Genomic DNA, 12,198 nt, shown 5'->3' on the forward strand with positions numbered 1-12,198 from the left:
AACAAGGTTGGTTACAATTTGCAGGGGCTAATTCTGCCTGCTTCTTGTTTACAAAGTCACCTGAAAGTGAGAACAGGTATTCGCATGGCACTGTTGTAGCTCGCATTGCATGATATTTACGTGCCAGATGCACTAAAGATTCATGTGTCCCTTCGTGCTTCAATCATCATTCCAGAGGACATGCTTCCATGCTGATGATAGGTTATGCTTGATAACGATTCAAACCAGTGCGGACTGATGCATATTCACTTTCATCATCTGAGTCAGATGCCACCAGCAAAAGGTTCATATTCTTTTTTGGTGGGTCAGGTTCTGTAGTTTCTGCATCAGAGTTTTGCTCTTTTAAGACTTCTGAAAGCATGCTCCAGACCTCGTCCCTCTCAGATTTTGGAAGGCACTTCAGATTCTTAAACCTTGGGTTGAGTGCTGTAGCTATTTTTAGAAATCTCACTTTGGTACCTTCTTTGCGTTTTGTCAAATCTGTTGTGAAACTGTTCTTAAAACGAACATATGCTGGGTCATCATCCGAGACTGCTATAACATGAAATATATGCAGAATGCGGGTAAAACAGAGCAGGAGACTTACAGTTCTCCCCCCAAGATGTAGTCACAAATTTAATTAACGCATTTTTTTAACGAGTAACAGCAGCACAGAAGCATGTCTTCTAGAATGGTGGCCGAAGCATGGAAGGGTCATACAAATGTTTAGCATATCTGGCATGTAAATACCTTGCAACTCCGGCAACAAAAGTGCCATGCAAATGCCTGGTCTGACTTTCAGGTGACATTGTAAATAAGAACCAGGCAGCAGTATCTCCCATCAATGTAAACAAACTTGTTTGTCTTCGTGATTGGCAGAATAAGATGTAGGACTGAGTGGACTTGTCAGCACTGAAGTTTTATACTGTTCTGTTTTTGAGAGCAGGTTTTTTGTACACAATTCTACATTTGTAAGTTCAACTTTCATGATAAAGAGAATGCACTACAGTACTTGTATGAGGTGAACTGAAAAATACTATTTTTTTGTTTTTTATAGTGCAAATATTTATAATAAAAAACAAAGTGAGCACAGTACACTTTGTATTCTGTATTGTGAAAATGTAGTAAACATAAAAAAAATATTTAAGATAAATGGTATTCTATTGTTTAAAAAAATTAATTGCATGATTAATCGCTTGACAGCCCTAATACAAATACATATCTTCAGTTAAGCTGTGCAAGTTTGTGTGTTCATAAATCCTAAATTTCTTGGGGCAGGAAGGGTCTTGACACATCTTGTTCAGTTCAAAGCAAAATAATAGCAATAAACTCAGTTCTGTATAGGTGATGCAGCAGAGTTCATAGAAAAAATGAATTTAATGGAATGAACAAGAAATATGAGTAACCTCAGGATATTATAACCTTATAAATCTTGTCCTACACTTGCCCTGACCCTTACAAACCTGGCCAAATCATACTGTATGCATCTCTAACATAACTGCAAGAGATCTATTTTAGGGGTTTGTACCTATGACCATAGCATGAGTTTCTCCAGATTAACAGATTTGCAGAGTCTACAACGCCTCTCCTGTCCCGATTTACAGGACAGTTTAGAATAGGGTTTCTTGGGGGGCGAGAAGAGGAGGCTGTTGGCTTGATTGGTATTTTAATCTTATGCCATTTGCCATGCCAGTAAAAACTGTATTCGGTTTTACTACACGACGAGCGGACAAGGTTTCACATGAAATATCAAGCGGGAAGATTTTGTTTGTCCCTAGCCCTGGCCCGTGACCTGAAGCCAGGCTGGCACCCTGGTGGGGGAAGAGTCAGCCGGAGTGGAAGGGGGGGAGAAGAAGAAAGGTAAGCGACGGGCAGGGGGCATTTATCAGCCGCCGGTGGGGGTGCTAGGAGGGGTTTTGTACATGCCGGGGGCACTAGGAGAACTCGAAGCGCAGCCAGCCCGGTGCCCAGGCCGCGCGCGGCTCTGGCGGGGGGCGGCCCGGGCTGGGGGCGGGGGGAAGCTTTGGTTTCCACCCAGCGCTGTCCCCAGGTGAGGCTCCGCTCGGGAGCTCGCCCCGGGCTGCAGGCGGCCGAGCAGGCCCCGCACCTCGCCGTGTCCCCGCGGCCGCCCCCGAGTCACGCCGGGACCCGCAGCGAGCCCCGGCCCGGCCGCAGCAGGTGCCCCCCGCCCCGCCGCGGGGCGCGAGGCCCGGCCGGGGACACACCCACCTCCCGCCCCGCCAGCGGGAGCCCTCCGGCGCAGCCCCCCCCCCCTCGCGCCCGGCCCCCGCGGACACTCACCCGGAGGAATCGCCCCCAACGCCGCTTCGGGGCCCGCCGCCGCCGCGGAGAGAGCCGGGCCCCGGCGTAACGCGACCAACCGCTGCCCCTCAGAATAGGCGGCGGCTGCTGCGGCTCGGCTCGCGCGGCGCATGCGCCCAGGGACTGAGCAGGCTCCGTGCCGCCCGCTGAAGCAGCTGCCAGGCCTCTGCCCGCGCTGGGGAGAGCTGGCTCGGGTCCGGGCGGGGGTGGGCGGAGTCTGGGCAGGGGGCGGGGCCTGACCGCACAGGCGGGTCACAGAGCTGGGGGCGGGGCCTAGCGGCAAATACTTGGGGGCGGGGCGTTGAGAGCTGGGGGCGGGGCGGCGAGAAGCCGGCTGCAAAAACCCAGGGTGGGGGGCGGGGGGCCCTTTTGCCCCTCTCAGGATGGTTCAACTCAGCCCTGGCTGCGCTCCCCAGGGCGGTGTCGCCAACTCCGGGCCCTCCCAGCACCAGGACAAGGCGGCTCTTCCCCACCCCAAATAGGGTGACCAGATGTCCCGATTTTATAGGTTTCAGAGTAGCAGCCGTGTTAGTCTGTATTCGCAAAAAGAAAAGGAGTACTTGTGGCACCTTAGAGACTAACCAATTTATTAGACACCAGCAGGAGAGTGAATTTGTGGGGGGGGTGGAGGGTGAGAAAACCTGGATTGGTGCTGGAAATGGCCCACCTGATGATCACTTTAGGTAAGCTATTACCAGCAGGACAGTGGGGTGGGAGGAGGTATTGTTTCATATTCTCTGTGTATATATAAAGCCTGCTGCAGTTTCCACGATATGCATCTGAGGAAGTGAGCTGTAGCTCACGAAAGCTCATGCTCTAATAAATTGGTTAGTCTCTAAGGTGCCACAAGTACTCCTTTTCTTTTTGCGATTTTATAGGGACAGTCCCAATATTTGGGGCTTTTTCATACATAGGCGCCTATTAACCCCCAGCTTCTGTCCCAATTTTTCACACTTTCTGTCTGGTCACCCTTGCCCCAAACCGCTTGCAGAGCCGCCAGTCGGGGCAGCATCTCACCTGCCACCCCGCCGCAGGCTCCTGGCCAGACCGAGTTTTCTGTTCAAAGCGTCCCAATCCCGGGTCTGCAGAGCCTCCGAGTGGTTCCCCGACCTGCCCGGGCGGCTGGGCTCAGTGCCTGTCCCGGACCCAGCTTGGCTCTTGGGAGCCGCAGCTTCGCTCCTTTGAATGATTTACCCCTTCACGTGTTATTGTCATTACTTTGGGCACTCCAGCATTTCCCTGCCTTACCCTTGTGCAGCTGGGCGGCGTATGCCATTTCACTGACACTGTAACAGCAAATAATCACTGCAACTATTAATAGTTGGAGGAGCTTCAGCAATCCCAGTCCCCTCTAGCGCTTCCTGCATTATGGCAACATTTGTTTTCTACATTTTTGTTCTTTTCTCATTTTTTTAATGCACAAGTTTATTCCTTGGAATCATGTGGGGTTAAGGATGGCTGATTTCCTGGTGTGGTGTCAAAACTTGTTCAATTCCTTTGATCCACCAATGGGGATTGCCTTGTCTAGGGTTTCTTTGTTTTGGTTTTTTTTGCCTCTCTATCCAACACCACAGCGGTATTTCAGGTGTCACCACTGGGGCATAGAACTTGGTTCCTGAATATTCACCACAGGCCAGATTTGTAAAGGGCAAAAGCACCTAGATGCTTTCAAAAATCCCAACAGTTGCCTAAATATCTTTAAAAATCTGGCCCAGGTCTGCAGGGCTGCTACATGGTCTTTGGTACATACTTTCTAGAGCAGGGGTGGGCAAACTTTTTGGCCCAAGGGCCACAGTGGGGTTGCAAAACAGTATGGAGGGCTGGGTAGGGAAGGCTGTGCCTCCCCAAACAGCCTGGCCCCCACCCTCTATCCACCCCCTCCCACCCCCTGACTTCCCCCCTCAGAACCTCCAACCCATTCAACCTGCCCTGCTCCTTGTCCCCTGACTGGCCTGAGCCCTATCCACACTCCCAAACCCTAACAGGCCATCTTCACTGAAGTGCTACAGCTACACTGCTGCTGTGTTTTAGGCACAGACAAGCCCTGAACATTATAACACTTAAGTTCCATTGTGAATCTGCCCCTTAGGCCTTTTCCTCATGGCTAAAAAAGGTGATTTTTGTTTTGTTTAACTTTGGATATCTAAGGTGCAAGAGCTACTCTGAGGTTAAAAAAACAAACAAACCCCATTGAGGACAAGGCACTTAGGTTTTAGCAGTGAGAAAATGTCTCTGCACTAAGAGTAGAAGGCAATTCGCTCATATGTTTATGCCAAAGCAGAGAGGTGCAAATCTTGTTTTGAGAACTTAAGCAGTAAGTGTAATAGTGACAATGAAGGGGGGGGGGGGAGTCTGTATAAGGAACAATGGTAGATTTTCTGCCTAATGGGTTGTGTTTAAAATGTTTTCATAAGTATTTCAACTGCTGTTTACAATGCTTTATACTAGCATCAGTGTTTTGTGTACATTAAACCTTCCTATAGGACATACAGTTTCTGATCTATAATGGGAAGAGCTTAATAAAAAAAAACAAAACAATACCTTCCTGCAGGTTTTTACATACAATAGCCCTGCAGTTTAATTCTGTAGAATGCTTTTCCAAATTACAAAAATCCTTTATTTAGTTGTGTCCAAATTTAAAATAGAGATTTCACAATGGTAACAAAATTTTGATGGGAGTGCACCCAACCCTTATAACGTGCTACCTTCAGACCAAGAGGATGATGAAAGGCAAAGGCAGCAAATTGTGGCAGTGCACCAAAAAAGCATACCCATGGAAGTCAGTAACTGCTACCAGTAGAAAATTGTGATTGTAGCTGTTTGTAACATTATACTGGCCCCAGAGCAGCAAGCCTGGCTAGGAGGCATGCTGACTGCAGCTTCTCCCTGTGGGTGGGCCACCCTGGGCCCAGTGCCTGAGAAGTGAAGAGGCGGGAATGAGAACCAGTCAAACCTCCTCTCCCCCGTCCGCCCTCTAGAGAGAGGGGAGACCCCTACTGGGGGTCTGGGCAATAATGCCCCCCATCCCCACACACTGCTGGGCAACCTCCCGCCCCCCAAAAAAATCTGTCAGGGTATTAGTTCACCCCCTCCTATTCCCCTGATGAGGCAATAACTCTCCCAGAGCCAGCAAATAGTAATCTATACATATTTACAAGGAAAGGTGAACTGGTGGAAAGTCCTGAACTCCAAAGGGCTCAACCTGATTATATACATTTAAAATTTACTACACTTTTATTTCACATAGAACAGTCACTATCACTGCACAAAGAGGAATATCTTCATAATCAAGAAAAGGAAGGTGGACCTGTTAGAGTAAGAAAACATCTTACTTTTTCTATTATTCATTACTCCAGGTGGCAGGTTTGTATATTTACTATGACAAAACAAGGGCCTTATAAAGCACACAGGGATATTCAGACCAATAACGTGGCTGACAACATTCTGAAACTTGAAAATGAGCAGATAGAGCATCCCACTTTAAGTTGCAAACTCTTTCAGAATGACTACAGAAAACCCACTTTGTACGTAAGCTTTTATATTAAATAACCTGAAATAATGTAGCAATATTAACTTCTTTACTTCTGAATCCTCCTCTAGCAATACAGATTTCCGTCCTGCAAACAGTTATTAAATATGTGGTTAATATTAAGCATGTGCATAAGTGTTTCCAGAATTGGGACCATAGTTTTTAAAGGAAACCTCCAATAAACTAGTTAACTAAATATGTACTCAGTAAAATTATATTTACATTTCAAAACAGCTTTTATCAATAGTCTCACTAGTTCATTATCTCCATACCTATGAACTGTGAATGGTTTCTCTATGGGCCTTATTGGACATGGCTCATTTGATGATTACTCATTATATTTAAGAAAATTTATTATTTTTAAGTGATTTGTCTTTCCAATTAAAAGTAGTTAGTGTAGCTTTCATACTCCACTTGAATGAAAAATTTGTTTTGGAGCTATGTTAACTGTGTATGTGGCTAAACACTTATAGATTATAAATGCAAGTTAACTGGAATTCAAAAATAAAAGATCACACAATTAAACAGACCGGTGCCTTAACTGTCCCTATAAACTGCTTTTACATGCAAAAAGTTGCGCGGAAGGCCATGTCAAGCTAATTGTAGAACAGTGGACAAAATATTTCAGTGGAAGCTGCTCAGCCCCTTTCAGGATCAGGTAGAGGCAACCTGAGCAACACAGGCTTACTCTGCACTAGTGAAAGTTAAATGGTTTGACAACAGGTCAAAACACCTGGTTTTGAATACTGCTGTTCCATGGAGGTGGTCCTGGTTAACCAAGTTCCAAGCCTATTGTAAAAAGTGTGCTAGTTTTGTTATCATATACAATTCATTTTTACCAATCTTGACCCAGCCCTAGTGCAAGAGATGTTTCAGAGGAGGAAGACTGCTGCTTCAAACCTGCTGCAGGAGATCCTCTGAAGAGAGAGTTTGCAAGGGAGGAGAAAGTCTAAGAGAGCTGTCAAAGGAACAATAAAAAAGGTGGGCAAGGCAAACTTCAAGAGAAACGTTTAGTTCAGAGGTGGGCAAAGTACATCCCTGCGGGCACATCCGACCCATGGGACCCTCCTGCCCGGCCCTTGAGCTCCTGGCCCGGGCAGGAGGGCCCCCTCCCCCGTAGCCTCAGCTCACTGCGCCGCCGGTGCAATGCTCTAGGTGGCAGCGCAGCTGCAGAGCCGCGGCCTGACCCAGTGCTCTGTGCTGCGCGGCGGCGAGGCTGGCTCCAGCTGGGCAGCGTGGCTGCCTGTCCTGGTGCTCTGGGCGATGCAGCTGTAGCTCCGCCAGCCACCAGTGCTCCAGGCAGCGCGCTAAGGGGGCAGGGAGCTGGGGGGGGGAGGGTTGGATAGAGGGCAGGGGAGTTCGGGGTGGTGGTCAGGGGGCGGGGGTGTGGATAGGGGTAAGGGCAGTCAGAAGGCAGGGAACGGGGGGGGGGGTTGAATGAGGGCAGGAGTTGGGGGGGGCAGTCAGGAAGGACAGGGGGGTTAGCTGGGGCAGTCAGGGGACAGGAAGAAGGGGTGGTTGGATGGGGCACAGGTCCCAGGGGGACAGTCAGGAATGAGAGGAGGGGTTGGATGGGTCAATGGGGGGCAGTCAGGGAGCAGGGGGGGGTGGATAGGGCAGGAGTCCTGGGGGGCCATCAGGGGACAAGGGGGTTGGATGGGGCAGGAGTCTCGGGGGGGCCATCAAGGGGCAAGAAGTGGGGGGGGGTCAGATGGGGGTGAGGGGCAGGCCACGCCTGGCTGTTTGGGGAGGCACAGCCTCCCCTAACCACCCCTCCATACAATTTCAGAAACCAGATGTGGCCCTCAGGCCAAAAAGTTTGCCCACCCCTGGTTTAGTTGGTGCTTTACCATTTTTTTAGCCTGGTTTTAAATATGCTTTTATAGTAACAATAATTTTGGACTCTGCTTTCTGTAATAGCTTGAACTTCAATCTTCATTTCTCCCTCACATACTATACAGAAAGCATTTATAGATAGTCTATAGTAATATTTAGTATTTATATAGTGCTGTGGAAACAAATTACTTAAGATCACAAACACCTACATGACGTAGGTCAGCTATTTTCCCCCAATTTACAGAAACTTAGGCCTGAAGCTCAAATCAGACCTTGAGGTAACTTGACTTCAGGTGAGTTACACCTCACCCAGACCAGGGATGACTTTGGTCCAGAAAAAGGTTAAGCAATTAGCTCAATGATCCTCTCCTGATTCTGTGCTCCAAACAGTAGCCAACATTTCCTCAGTTAACTGAGGGAATTAGGATCCTCCTTATTAAAATCACATATTTGAATGAAACTCTGTCAAATCAGTTAACTTATAAATATGAAAAAAGAAATGGGATTTAACCATTAAACCTGAACAGGATGACTAACTGCATTACTCAGCTCACTTATTTAAAGAATAATTTCTTGATGCTAAGTCTTACTCTGAATCTAACAACTCATCTAATTCTCCTGGTTGGTCAAATAAAATAGGATTCAAGCCTCCTTTTTATGACATAATGGTGCCTGGCTATTTATATAGTCAGCATGACTTCCATGTAGCAACACACAAAACGAATTCATTGCCTCTAGCTGTGCTCACTGTGGTGACTGGTGTATAATTTGTAAAATGTAGCTTAATAACTTTAGCTGCAAACGAGTGGAGGTACTTCGTGTATGAATAGATATGGACTACAAACGTGATCATCAAAAGAGAATTTAAAAAAAATTGAACAAGTATTCAATTTTGATTAAGTAATAAACAGGACACCAGTGAGATTATTTGAAGATGGAGTGATACGTTTGCATTTCTGTGCATATGTGAGCAGGCAGAACTAGAATTTGAACAGTCTACAGCGAAAGAAGTTGTAATAAAGTGGTGGCATGAGAAAATGAAGGCATGACTTTGGATTTCAAAAGACATGGATAGCTCGATGGTTAGAAGACATTACTGACATTTATATATTATGATTTTTAATATTAATGACTCAATATTAAGGTTGCAGAGTCTATGAAACACCTTAGTGACGCTGTTACCCTTATCCTCCCCCATTTCTTCCAATTGTTTGTTAAATCCATTTGTTGTATCTTGTTTTACATTAAATTATAAAAATCCTCAACGTAGGATCTTGTGTATTTGTATAGCAACTAGCACAACAGAGTCCTGATTTTGATTGCAGGCACTGAGTGTTACCATAATACAAATAATTAAGTAGAGGTGATGCAATACTATATCTGAGATGGCAATAGGTAGACTTACTGATCTAGGACACTGGGAAAGAGAAAGTTCAGGGTTCAGCATACCACCAGGATTACAGTTAGTAAAGAAAAACTGGAGGTTTGGGTCAAGGAAGAAGAAACAGGCAAAGAAGCTATTACTTATTTCCTAAATTGTATGGGAATTTTTAGTGCTTTGACACACCCTAGAAGTCCTCTATTTATTAACAGAGTAAGAATAGCATGGACCACAGCAGAGCAAACTTCTCCATATGGCCATAGCAATTCTGATCCGGATGTACCATCTCTGGAGGGGAGAGGATTATTCAGTCTCCGTGCCCATTCAAGTTTTGGTCTCTGCCAGCTGTGGTATAAATTGCCTTCAAGTAGAAATTGGACTAAGAGCAATCTAATTTCACAAGACAGCTGTGAGAATTTTTAGTCATGAGGGCTGACTGTCTTGGGGCTGGTAACGTAGAGGTGAAAACTCTGGTCTTGATTCTGAACTCACACCAGTGTAAATTAGGAGTGACCTCCAAGAAGTCACTAGAGTTAAACCCTGTAACACTGGATGTCATTTCTAGTCCACTGGTCAGTCCAGTTCTCCAGGGAATTGAGGATGGTCAGTTATGCTCATATTTCTCCGTATTTATGAAAGATGCTAATAATTTTCTTTTTGGGGATGTTGCCACATTAGGTTAAAAAAAGAGGTTTTAGAACACAGTAGAATAGTTTTGCCTTTTATTTTAAGAGAGAAAAGTTATTGTGATGACATAAGGGACATCCGAACTTTTGAAAGTTTAGTATGGTATTATGCCTGCATTGCCCTAATATTGCCAGCCACTGGCCTGCACTCTGTCTTTCCATGGGATTAACAAGTACTGGTCATATGTAGTATTTGGTAAATATGTAGCTGTCATTCTCAGAAAAATACAGGAAATAGTATGAGAATAATTTTCCAGTTTATGGTCTCATCTCACACCCATGCAAATTCTTCTATAGCTAGGTAATTTTGGATATTTGGGGGTCCAATCCTGTGACGTGCTGAGCACTCTCAACTCCCCTTATCTTCAGTGACTCTAACCTGCGTGTGTATGGCTGAAATATACAGCTCATGTGATTGATTGCCAAAATAAATAAATAAAACATTCTCGGTTCAAGGACTATGTAAATCATGCCACTTATTACTGCAGTTTTCTTTCTATTTTTCTAATTTCTTCTCAGTCTGAGCTTGCATCTCTCTAACAAATATTCAGGCTGGATTTCAGAAGGGCTGCATGTCTAATTGTGAATCATGAGACTCTAGCTTCTAGGTCATTTTGATCCTGCACATTGCAGGGTTCAGATAGTCATCCAAACCAACTAGTTGGGAAACAGATTTCCACTATTTCCTTGGTTTTCAATTATCAGAAATACTCTAAGAACTTCTCACCATATTTCAGTCCTTCAGTCTGCGCAAAATGAGGAAACGGTGGAAAACAAGTGTCATAAAACTCTTCTGAAGGACAAGAAATTGTTAGCTTGCATTTTAGATTTTTTTAAAAAAGCTTAAAACCCTTTCCCTCCTTACTCCCTGCTTTCAAATTTAAATTGCCTTTCCCATAAAATATTTTCTTAATAGACAGAATAGGTAATTGATGATTAGCAGAGTGAGCAGTAGTACTCTCTAATTTTCAGACATGAGAGCTTATACAGATGATAAAGTAAGGACTGTGTATTAATGAAAATCAACAGTGTCACATTGTTGACTCAAACCCAGTTTGTGATCCACTATAACCCTCAAATCCTTTTCAGAAATACTACCACCTAGTCAGTTATTCCTCTTTTGTAGTTGTGCATTTGATTTGTCCTTCACTTGGGAAGGACTTTGCATTTGTCTTTACTGAATTCAGACCAGTTCTCCAATTCATCAAGGTCATTTTGAATTCTAACCCTGTCCTCCAAAGTGCTTGCAACCCCTCCCTGATTGGTGTCATCTGCAAATTGTGTAAGCATACTCTCCACTTTGTTATTCAGGTCATTAATGAAAGTTAAATAGTACCACATCCACGACTGACCCCTGTGGGACCCCACTAGCTATGACCTCCCAATTTGACAGTGAACCACTGACGACTACTCTGAGTACCATCTTTCAATTAGTTGTGCACCCACCTTATAGTAATTTTGCTCTAGTCCAGTTGTGTAAATACTTTTCTATAACTTCACACTAGCAATGTAGTATATGATTTCATCTAACACAATGAAAGAGGCTAATTTCAGTGGTTCTCCAACAATTCCATTGTGTGGATCACTTTGTAACAAAGATCGCTTTTACCCACTTCTCTCCCTGCCTTCTTTACAGCTTGGTTCTCTAATGGTTTAATTCTGTAGATCTCTAGAAGAAGTTGGAGGACCAGCTGTGGTGCACAGACTGTAGTTCCAGGACTACTGTCCTATACAAAGAAAGTCCATTGAACCACAGCAGCAAATATGAATACCAGTACAAAGAGTAAGAAAATGAATTAAGGCTCCGCCCCTGACACATTCTATTTTCTACAGGAGCAGTAACCCCAGATATTCAGCCCAATCCTGCTGAAAAATATCTTTGAAAGTCAGTAAGAAAAGGATCTGAAGTTATTTATATGTACACCTATCTGTGTCTCCTCCTATCATCTTAGGATGCAATTGTATTGAGAAATCACATAAAGGACTCAGTGTACCACAGAACTCAAATGAGCACGTGTTGAAACACTATGATGGAAAGAGATATCCTGGATGACAGAGGTAACGTATTAGTACACTCTAAAATATATCAGATTTACATATTTGATATTTTGCATTAAAATTATTTTGTTTTATTTTACTTTTATTTAAAACAAATGTTTGCAGACTACTCCTCCCCAAGAGATCAAGGGACTGTTAGTCATTACATGGAACAAGCTGGTCTCTTTCTAAAAAGATATTTGTATTTAGTCTAAGGAGCAGTTTAACATTTATATTTTAGGCTGTTTTGTAATGTGGATAATTAACAGTTCAAGTACCTGAGACAACACTAGTAAGAGAATAGAGCAGCCTATAGAAGCAAACCACCACATCAGATTGAAAACAAAGGTAAAAAGTTAAGTATTTTGAGAGGCTAAGGAATTATCCCTCCATGTAGTATTAAGCCTTGCTGAGAAAACCACCACAAA

At 44.5% G+C, this 12,198-nt stretch overlaps 1 protein-coding gene across 20 annotated transcripts in view; it reads right to left on the reverse strand.

Annotated features, from left to right (window-relative positions):
* The window catches only part of BCLAF3 (BCLAF1 and THRAP3 family member 3), a 59,428-nt gene extending 56,955 nt beyond the window's left edge, over positions 1-2,473 (reverse strand). For 15 of the 20 annotated variants that reach the window (XR_012160363.2, XR_012160361.2, XR_012160388.1 and 12 more), the window contains exon 1: positions 2,281-2,472. The gene's annotated coding sequence lies outside the window, so the exon portion shown is untranslated. Of the gene's footprint in view, positions 1-2,280 lie in introns of all 20 variants that reach the window. The other 5 variants (XM_073356918.1, XM_078854191.1, XM_073356895.1 and 2 more) reach the window with 2 other exon arrangements.
* Between the last annotated feature and the right edge of the window lie 9,725 nt (positions 2,474-12,198).

This window comes from Lepidochelys kempii, chromosome 1, assembly GCF_965140285.1.
Source record: "Lepidochelys kempii isolate rLepKem1 chromosome 1, rLepKem1.hap1, whole genome shotgun sequence".
In the NCBI taxonomy this organism is placed as follows: domain Eukaryota; kingdom Metazoa; phylum Chordata; order Testudines; family Cheloniidae; genus Lepidochelys; species Lepidochelys kempii.